General features: G+C 38.3%; 1 pseudogene; it reads left to right on the top strand.

Annotated features, from left to right (window-relative positions):
• Nucleotides 1-2,998: 2,998 nt before the first annotated feature.
• On the top strand, nt 2,999-4,522 carry LOC133764819 (SRSF protein kinase 2-like; annotated as a pseudogene).
• The last annotated feature ends 6,866 nt before the right edge of the window (nt 4,523-11,388 follow it).

Raw genomic sequence — 11,388 nt, forward strand, 5'->3', positions numbered from 1 at the left:
TGTCCTAAATTGTACATCTCCTCCCTCTCTTATTCCCACTCTTATATTTAACAGGGATCACTTTTCAGTTAAATTTACACACCTAAGAATAATTGTGTGTTAATTACAGAGTTCAACCAATAGTATTAAGTAGAACAAAAAATACTAAAAGGGATAAATTGTACATCAACAGTCAGGACAAGGGCTGATCAAGTTACCATGTCTTATAGTGTCCATTTCACTTCAACAGGTTTCCTTTTTGGTGCTCGGTTAGTTGTCACTGATCATGGAGAACATATGATATTTGTCCCTTTGGGACTGGCTTATTTCACTCAGCATAATGTTTTCCAGATCCTCCATTTTGTTGCAAATGACCGGGTTTCATTGTTTTTGACTGCTGTATAGTATTCTATAGAGTATATGTCCCATAATTTCTTTTTCCAGTCTACTGTTGATGGGCATTTAGGTTGATTCCAGGTCTTAGCTATTGTGAATTGAGCAGCAATAAACATTAACGTGCAGACAGGTTTTTTGTTTGCCAATTTAATTTCCTTTGGTAAATTCCAAGGAGTGGGATGGCTGGGTAGAATGGTAGGGTTATGTTCAGGTTTCTGAGGAATCTCCAGACAGACTTCCATAGTGGCTTAACCAATTTGCATTCCCAGCAACAGTGGGGTAGTGTCCCTTTTTCCCCACATCCTCTCCAGCATCCTCTGTTGGTAGATTTCTGAATGTGAGCCATTCTCACCGGGGAGAGGTGAAAGTTCAATGTGGTTTTGATTTGCATTTCCCTGATGGCTAGTGATCCTGAACATTTTTTCATGTGTCTGTTGGCCATTTGGATTTCCTCTTTTGTAAAATGCCTATTGAGGTCTTTGGCCCATCTCTTAAGTGGGTTGTTTGTTTTGATGTTGTGGAGTTTCTTGATCTCTTTGTAGATTCCGGTTATTAATCCTTTATCTGTTACATAGTTTGCAAATATTTTTTCCCATTCTGTTGGTTGCCTCTTCACTTTCCTGACTGTTTCTTTTGAAGTACAGAAATTTCTCAATTTGATGCAGTCCCAAATGTTAATTTTGGCTTTGACTGCCTGCACCTCCAGGGTCTTTTCCAGGAAGTCTTTGCTGATGCCAATATCTTGCAGGGTCAAAATATATTTTAATGTCATAAAACATTGTGATAAGCTATCATTCTTATGGCTTAATCAATTGTGATGCAAAAACCCTTCAGATATCATAACCAATTAAAATGTGATAAATCATGATAAAAGTCTGCCATTGTTCATCATCACTGTGAAATCGCTCAAAAAACTGTGGCATCATAAACACACTACTGAGTCATGATAATCAATTGTTATGCCACAAACTGTAATTATGATGTTATAGTAAATTGTGGTGTCATATATATGTTTACAGTATATGGTTTAATAAACCAATATTTTGTGACATCAAAGGCCACTGTGGTGTTTAAAGTTATATTGTCAGGTAATGATTAGCTGTGATATCATAACATTCCTTTTGATTTATAATCACCTGGGATATCATAAACCGCCAGTGATAAACCCATCACTGTGATAACATAATCAATTGTGAATTCATAAAATCTTTATGAGATAATAAATTTATCATTGGACATCATACTTAATTATATCATAAACAACCAGTGTATATCATAATCAATTGTGAATCATAAAGCAGCATTATGATGTAATAATCAATTGTGATGTCAGGAAACCTTTATGCTCCCATACAAATATTCTGATTTCCATAAACTGTACTTTGGAAATTTATATTTACTAAATAAAAGTTTAAGAAAAAAACAAAAAAATAAATAGTGTGTATATATGTAATAATAAAAATGAATTAATGAAATTTTACTAACAGTGAACAATTATTAACAGAGATCATATTTTGTTTAAATTTGAATGCCTGAGTATAATTGAGTGTTAATTACAGAGATTGTAATCCATAAACAGTACTTTGGAAGTTTATATTTACTAAATAAAAGTTAAAAAAAAGAAGAGCCTACAGAGATTACTGATGCCATAAACAAGAGTGTCAATTTGTTAAGTCAACAACAGGAATCACTGTGCACTTACTCCTCATGTAGGATCTCTGTCCTTAATGTGTTGTCCAATGTGAATTAATGCTATAACTAGTACTCAAACAGTATTTTAGACTTTATGTTCTGTGTGGGTGCAAACTGATGAAATCTTTACCTAATATATACTAAATTGATCTTCTATATATAAAGATAATTGAAAATGAATCTTGATGTGAATGGAATGGGAGAGGGAGCGAGAGTTGGGAAGGTTGCAGGTGGGAGCGAAGTTATGTGGGGGAAAAAGCCATTGTAATCCATAAGATGTACTTTGGAAATTTATATTTGCTAAATAAAAGTTAAATAAATAAATAAAAACAAATATTTTGATCTCATAAAGTCCTATAATGATGTTATAAAGTAACTATTGTTCTGTCATCAAGAACTATAGTTATAAATCTATTATGAAAACATAAACCAACAATTCTGAAATCACAGTTGTGATGACATAAGCAATTGTGATATAGATTTCCATTGTGATTTCATAAAGCCATCGTTATAATTTTGTAATCAAATGCACTGTTGTGGAAAGAATTGAGAGGGCTGGAGCAGTGGCAGCGGTGGTGGCCATGGTGGCAACAGCAGCAGAGGCATAGTTCAGCCTCCTCCAGTGGCAGAGCGAGGAGAGGCTGCACCCTGGCTTGGCTTGGCTTGGCTTGGCTCACCTCAGCTCCTGCATGACGTCCGCAGCTGCCACCACCATGAAGCCCGCCACCCCACTTGCACCACGTAGCAATGAGTTCTGGGAAAGTGCTAGCCATTCAGGCCTGAAAATGGAAGCAGGTAAGAGAAACATTCGAAAAAGCCAGAGCATCAGCAGACAGCGCCTTTATTTCCTTGACTACTGCCACCGCCACCACCTTTGCCACCTCTGCCAGACCCACAGCCCCAAAGCCAGAGGAAGGGGTCAAATGATGAGGAGCAAGAGGACCCCATGGACTACTGCAAAGGTGCCTATCATCCAGTGAAAATTGGAGTGAAAATTAGGAAGCCTGGAGGGAGGCACTTCTCTGCTGTCTGGCTGTGTTGGGATATGCATTGGAAAAGATCTGTTGCTATGAAACTTGTAAAAGTGCCCAAGATTATATAGAAACAGCCTTGGATGAAATAAAATTCTTCAAATGTGTTCAAGAAAGTGATCCCAGTGACCCACAGACATGGTAGTCCAGCTCATTGACAACTTCAAGATTTCAGACATGAATGGAATGCATGTCTACACAGTATCTGAAGTGCTTGGCCACCATCTCCTTCAATGGATCATCAAGTCAACTATCAAGGCCTCCCAGTGTGCTGTGTGAAGAGTATCATTTGACAGGTCCTTCAAGGGTTAGTTTATCTGCACAGTAAACACAAGATCATTCACACTGACATAAAGCCTGAAAACATTCTAATGTATGTGGATGATTCCTACGTGATAAGAATGGCTGCCAAGTCCACTGAATGGCAGAAAGCAGGTGCTCCTCCTCCTTCAGGGTCTGCAGTAAGTACGTCTCCACAGCAAAAACCTATAGGAAAAATGACTAAAAACAAAAAGAAAAAGCTGAAAAAGAAGCAGAAGAGGTGGGCAATATTATTGGAGAAATGCCTGCAGGAGATAGAACTGGAGTGCGGAGCTGAAAGGAAAATAATAGAAGAAAACATCACCTCAGTTGTATCTTCCAATGAGTAAGATGGTGAATACCACCCAGAAGTGCAACTAAAAGTGGCAGAATTGGAGGAGGCTGCCAAGGAGGAGACCACAAAGGACAGCGGTGAAGCTGAGGACCAAGGTGAGAAAGAAGACGCCAAGAAAGGAAACATTGAGAAAGATGAAGATGTCCAGCAGGAACTTGCAAACCTAGATCCCACATAGATATAATCCCCAAAAACCAACTGTATAGAGAATGGACCCTATTCACTGGAGCAGCAGCTGGAGGAGGAAGAAAATGATGAAGATGACTGCCCAAATCCCAATGAGTATAACCCTGATGGGCCAAATGCAGAAAGTGATCACACATAGAGCAGCTTCTATGAACAGTTCAGTGAATTGCCAAATGGAACATAAAATTCCCAAGTCACAGCTTCCCAAGTTTCCTACTTCCCTGTTCTCAGGGCCCTAAGAACCTGTGGCCTACAGCTCTGTCCTGTCAGAGGTATCACCACTGACCAAGCAAGAGAAAAGCAGTTCTCCCATGACAGAAACAGGACTGTTTCAGCCTCCTGTACTGGAGATTTGCCAAAAAAACAAAAACTCAGGCAGCTGACTTGTTGGTGAACCTCTAGATCCTTGGAAAGTAGATAAAATTAGAGTAAAAATTGTCAAATGGTGTATAAACACTTCACAGAAGACATCCAGACATGGTAGTATAGGTCCATAGAGGTTTTGATAGGCACAGGTTACAGAACACCTGCTGACATTTGGAGTATGGCATGCATGGAGAACTGTGGCACTTCACCAAGCTGAAGCCCTGGAGCCTATTTGATGTACTTGTGGAAGGGTATGGCTGGCCCCATGAAGATGTTGCACAGTTCACAGATTTTCTGATCCCAAAGTTAGAAGTGGTTCCAGAAATGTAATCCTCTGCTGGTGAATGCCTTTGGCATCTGTGGTTGAATTCTTAGCAAATTCTACAAATATAGCATTCTGTGCTACCAAATGTTTTCTAGTACATTGGACCTAAATGATTACTCTCATTCCTTAACAGGATTGCGAGTGAGGGGGCTTCATCCTCAGACCTTTATTTTGCTTTGAGGTACTGTTGTTTGAGATGTTTCTTTCTGTACACTGTGGCCCTGAGGAAGGGTAGTCTTTTGTCTTTAGCTAAGTAGTTCACTGCCCACTCTCTTCTGGTCTCTAAGCATTGTTTCCTGTGCTGTGTGACATTCAGGTGTCATTTATTTGAATAAAAAATACTTTCTTATTTGTGTTTTGGCAGGTTTTGTAACTATTTATGAAGAAATATTTTAGCTGAGTACTCTATAACTTACAATCATAAGATATTATCAAGGGCCAGCACCGTGACTCACTTGGTTAATACTCTGCCTGTGTTGCTGGCATCTCATATGGGTGCTAGGTTCTAGTCTCAGTTGCTCCTCTTCCAGTCCAGCTCTCTGTTGTGGCCCAGGAGTGCAATGGAAGATGGCCCAAATGCATGGGACCCTGCACCCGCAGGGAGATCAGGAAGAGGCACCTGGCTCCTGCTTTCGGATCAGCACAGTTCTGGCCATTGCAGTCATTTGGGGAGTAAACCAATGGAGGGAAGACCTCTCTCTCTCTCTCTCTCTCTCTCTCTCACTCTACCTGTCAAATAATTTAAAAAAATATATAATCAAGTTGTAACCAAGAAATAGCAAAAAAAATGTACAATTTTACCTTCTGGCAAAGGGGCATCATTCCTGTATTATAGTGTATGTAAATGCACTCTGTAAATGTTAATTTTCATTAGAAATGGGATGGGTACTCAAATGCAGAAAAGCTACCAAGTCTTGAGTGCTTTATAGCCTGAGTTGCATGTAGCAGATTTTAACTGCTCCAAGGCATTGTGCAGACATTTCATTCCATAACAGTCCTTTTATATTGGACTTGAAATGAAGTGGCTCTGGGTTACAAGATGCCATTCCCCATATGGCACATTAAAGGGGCAAAGACATGCTTCTTATTATAAAATATGCATTATGATTTAGCAGTCCCATTTCTATTTTTTACATATTTCTAAAAGTACTTTTAAAGGAAAAGGGTGATTTCCCTTTAAAAATGTGAGGACTGGGTACTATGTGGTGAAGCCTCCTCTAAACAGTTAACTTAAATACATGCATTAAATTGGACAAGAGAAAAAAAAAGGATTGATAGATAGTTAAAAATTAATTATGATAATATAAAAGACATGGTGACATCATAATCTAAATTTCTTTTTTTAATTTTTAATTTTTGACAGGCAGAGTGGACAGTGAGAGAGAGAGAGAGAAAGGTCTTCCTGTGCCGTTGGTTCACCCTCCAATGCTGCCATGGCTGGCACACTGCTTCCGGCGCACCACACTGATCCGAAAGCTGGAGCCAGGTGCTTCTCCTGGTCTCCCATGTGGTGCAGGGCCCAAGCACTTGGGCCATCCTCCACTGCACTCCCGGGCCACAGCAGAGAGCTACATTGGAAGAGGGGCAACCGGGACAGAATCTGGTGCCCCAACTGGGACTAGAACCCGGTGTACCGGTGCTGCTAGGCGGAGGATTGGCCTGTTGAGCCCCAGCACTGGCTAAATTTCTATATCATAATGTATTGTATTCAGATGTGATAAACCACCACTGTGGTATTATGTTCCTAGCATTGTGCTTTCATTGTCAGTTGGGAAGTTATAAATCAAATGTTGTCCCATAAACCTATCAATTGGATGTCAGATCAATTATGATGTCATAAAACACCAATAGGATGCTAACATCAGTTTCATCATCATAAAAACCAGTGTGGTTACATAAACCAAATTATGACATAAAAACATTGTGATATAGTAAAGCTACCATTGTGACATCACAATCAATTATGTTGTCACAAAATCATTGTGATGCCATAAAATGGTACTGTGGCCTCATATATGTAAATTGTAACATCATATCAATAATGGACTCATCAAAATTGTTACACCATAATCTACTATGATGTTATAAATCACCAGTGTGATTTCATAGTTAATTTTTATGTCATAAAATCATTTTGATATCATGCAGCAACCATAGATATATCATAATCAATTTTCAATTCATAAACCACCATTGGTTTTCAGATAAAATCAACTTTGACATCATAAAATAATTGTTATCTCGAAGTCTATTGTGATGTCATAAAAATCTAGAGTGATATCATAAAACTATCATTGTTATATCATAATAATCTGTGATGCAAATATGCTTTTGATGTCATAATTTATTTATTGGGATGTAACACACTACCATTGTGATATTATAAACCTAACATTGTAATGTCATGATCAGTTGTGGTGCCATAAACACCATTGTGTAGTCAAAATCTACTGTGATGGCAATAATGATCATGGTGACTACAAAATCAATTGTGAAATGAAAAAAAAACATCAGTTTATCATAAACCACAATTTGTAGTAGACTTGCAAGTCAAAATTGTAATAGCATAAACCACTATTATGTTATATTCTATTGTAATGTCATAAATTCCATTGTAATTTTAAAAACCAGAATTATGGCCGGCGCCGCGGCTCAGTAGGCTAATCCTCCACCTTGCGGCACCAGCACACCAGGTTCTAGTCCCAGTCGGGGCACCGATCCTGTCCCGGTTGCCCCTCTTCCAGGCCAGCTCTCTGCTGTGGCCAGGGAGTGCAGTGGAGGATGGCCCAAGTCCTTGGGCCCTGCACCCCATGCGAGACCAGGATAAGCACCTGGCTCCTACCATTGGATGGGCACGGTGCGCTGGCCGCAGCGCACCTACCGCGGCGGCCATTGGAGGGTGAACCAACGGCAAAAGGAAGACCTTTCTCTCTTTCTCTCTCTCTCACTGTCTAACTCTGCCTGTCCAAAAAAAAAAAAAAAAACAGAATTATGACATAAAATGAAGTCATCATTTTTATTTACTAATCAATTGTGAAGTTGAAAAATCAACTGAGATGTGATAAACCATGATTGTATCATAAAACTATCATTGTGATTTCATGATCAATTGTGAAATCATAAAAAATCTTTGACATTACAAACAAGCATTATGGAGTCATAATCAATTGTGATGTCATAAGACATCATTGTGATCACAAAACAATGCCTAGTGTAGTAATAAATTGTGATGTTATGAATAACTTTTGTGGTGTCATAATGATCTTTGTGATGTTATAAAACTACCCCTGAGGCTGGCGCCACAGCTCACTAGGCTAATCCTCCACCTGCGGCACCAGCACCCCAGGTTCTAGTCCCAGTTGGGGCACCAGATTCTGTCCCGGTTGCCCCTCTTCCAGTCCAGCTCTCTGCTGTAGCCCAGGAGTGCAGTGGAGGATGGCCCAGGTCCTTGGGCCCTGCATGGGGGACAAGGAGGAGGCACCTGGCTCCTGGCTTCGGATCAGTGCAGTGCACCAACTGTAGCGGCCACTTGGGGGTGTGAACCAGCAGAAAAAGGAAGACCTTTCTCTCTGTCTCTCTCTCTCACTGTCTAACTCTGCCTGTCAAAATAAATAAATAAATAAATAAATAAATAAATAAAACTACTTCTGTGAAGTCACTGAACCAATTGGGACATCATAAACTTACCATTGTGATATCATAATCAATTGTAATGTTATGAACCTCCATGCAATGTCAAAATCTATGATGATGTTAAAACTATTCTTATGACATAAACCAATATTCTGATGTCACAAATATTATGATGGCATAATAAATTTTCATTCACTATCGTCCTCATGTTATAGTCAATTGTGATGTCATAAAATGATTGAGAAGTATAAGTATATTGTTGCGACATGTAAAATCTATGATTTTATAAAACTACCATTGTTATGTTATAATCAATTGTGACATCATTGAAATCATAGTGATATAATCAATCAGGATTTGATAAATCACCATTGTGACATTATAATCCAACTACTGTGATGTTATTATCAAGTGCCAAGTCATAAAAGCCATTGTGATGCCATAAATCCAATGTTGTAATACCAGAATCAATTGAAATGTCATAGGCCATTTTGGTGGTACTGTAATTGGTAGTGATGTCATAAAAAATTATGTCATAGATCAGTATTGAGATGATATAAAATGCCTTATACTGTAATAAACTTATAATTACATATACCAATAATTCCTGTATCATAAACCTGCCATTGTGACATTATGATCAATTGTGATGTCATAAACAACACTCATGTTGCCATAATGATGATTGTGATCTCACAAAACTACCCTTGTAGTCTCATAATCAATTGTGAAGTTGTTGAAATAACTGGGGCATCATAAACTTACCACTTTGACATCATAATTAATTGTGATCCCATAAACTAATTATAATGATGTCATATTCAATTATGAATTAACGAAACCATTATGACCTCATAAATCTATAATATATCTTAGTCAATTACTATGTCATAAACCACCACCATTGTGATGGCATAATCAAATGTGATGTCATATACCACAATATTGAAGATATAAAAAATTCTGATATTATGAAAACTATTTTCATGTCATATACTAATATTGTCCTGCCATAAATATATATAGACCAAACATAATGTGGTCATAATGAAATGAATATCATTCTGATATCACAAAACTATCCTCGTGCAGTAATAATTGGGATGTCATAAATGACCACTGGGTGGGCATGATATGAATTTCCATTGAGATGTTACAATCAACTGTGAAATAATGAACCAATATTTTGATATCCTAAGCTTCCATTGTAATGTCGTAAAACTACCAATATCATGTTATAATAAACTGCGATGTAATTAAAACCATTTTGATGTCAACAGATATCACATCATGAAAAACCATGTTATTTATAAATGTCAAACCTATCATTATGTCATAATCAATTGTGATTTCATTAAATCCCTTGTAATTTTCTATCATTTCTATCATTTAGTCATTCTATCATTGTCATATCATATATCTATCATTGTGATGTCATAATCAACTCATAAAGACCACTGTGATGTTATACATCTACCAATCTGAAGTCATAATCAGTTTGTGTTGCCATAACTCACCATTGTGATATCATAAGCAATTGTTATGCCATATAAACCATTGGGATCTTGTATCACTTCTGATGTCACAATTGATGATTATCATGTTATAACCAATTAGATGTCATAAAATAAATTGTGATAGAATAAACCAATATTGTGATGTTATAGCATACTATTGTTGTCATAAAGCTACCATTGTTATGTTATAATCAATTGTGATGTTATAAGATCTCGTGCTGGCATAATGAACTGAAATATGAAAAACAATCATTGTGATGTCATAAGCCAACCATTTGATGATGTAAACATTATGTAGTCTTTTTTAAAATTTAAGTGATTCAAGTTTCATATATTTCATGTACGCAGGTTTAGGAACAAAATGGGGCTTTCCCTCCTTCCTGCCCACATTCCAATCTTCCCACCCTTCTCAGATTCCCATTCTTAATTTTTATGATGATCTATTATCAATTCACTTAGTGATCTTATAATTAGCCCTACTCTAAGTAGAAGATTTCAGCAAACAACTTGAAGAGAAGGAAAACAAAACAAAACAAAGCAAAACTGAAGATTGTTCATCAATGGAATAAACAAGGGCTACAAACAATCATCCATTCTCCACATGACAATCTTGCTTGAATACATTACATTTCAGGTATTCTGTTAGTTGCATCAGATCAGGGAAAACATATGGCATTTGTTTTTTTGGGACTTGCATATTTCTTTTTCTTTATTTTTTTTACAGGCAGAGTGGACAGTGAGAGAGAGAGAGAGAGAGAGAGAGAGAGAGAGAGAGAGAGAGAGAGAAAGGTCTTCCTTTTGCCGTTGGTTCACTCTCCAATGGCTGCCGTGGTAGGCGTGCTGCGGCCGGCGCACCACGCTGATCCGATGGCAGGAGCCAGGTGCTTCTCCTGGTCTTCCATGGGGTGCAGGGCCCAAGGACTTGGGCCATCCTCCACTGCACTCCCTGGCCACAGCAGAGAGCTGGCCTGGAAGAGGGGCAACTGGGACAGAATCGGTGCCCCGACTGGGACTAGAACCCAGTGTGCTGGCACTGCAAGGCGGAGGATTAGCCTATTGAGCTGCGGCGCCGGCTCTAGACTTGCATATTTCACTAAGTATAATGGTATGCAGTGGTGATCATCTTGTTGCAAAATAAAGGATTTCACTTTTTTATTTGCTTTTACAGCTGAGTAGTACTCCATAGTGCATATATACAATAATTCCTTTATTCAGTGCCTAGCTTATTGGACAGCTGGGTTGATTCCATATCTTAGCTATTGTGAATTGAGCTGCAATGAACTTGGGGGTACAAGTAACTCTTTCATGTACTAATCTTTTGGTTTGGTTAAATTGCCAGGCATGGAATGGCAGGATAATATGGAAGGTCTATACTCAAGTTTCTGAGTTATCTCCATACTGCCTTCCAGAGTGGTTGCATCAGTTTACATTCCCATGAGCAGTGGATCAGAGTACTTTTTTTGCCACATCCTTGCCAGCATTTGTTGATTATTGTTTTCTGTATGAGAGCCATTCTAACTGGAGTGAGACAAACCTCATTGTGGTTTTGATGTGCATTTTCCTGGTGGCTGTGAACCTGAACTTTTTCCCAAATGTCTGTTTCCCATC

This window comes from Lepus europaeus, chromosome 7 (genome assembly GCF_033115175.1).
Source record: "Lepus europaeus isolate LE1 chromosome 7, mLepTim1.pri, whole genome shotgun sequence".
NCBI classification, from domain to species: Eukaryota; Metazoa; Chordata; class Mammalia; order Lagomorpha; family Leporidae; genus Lepus; species Lepus europaeus.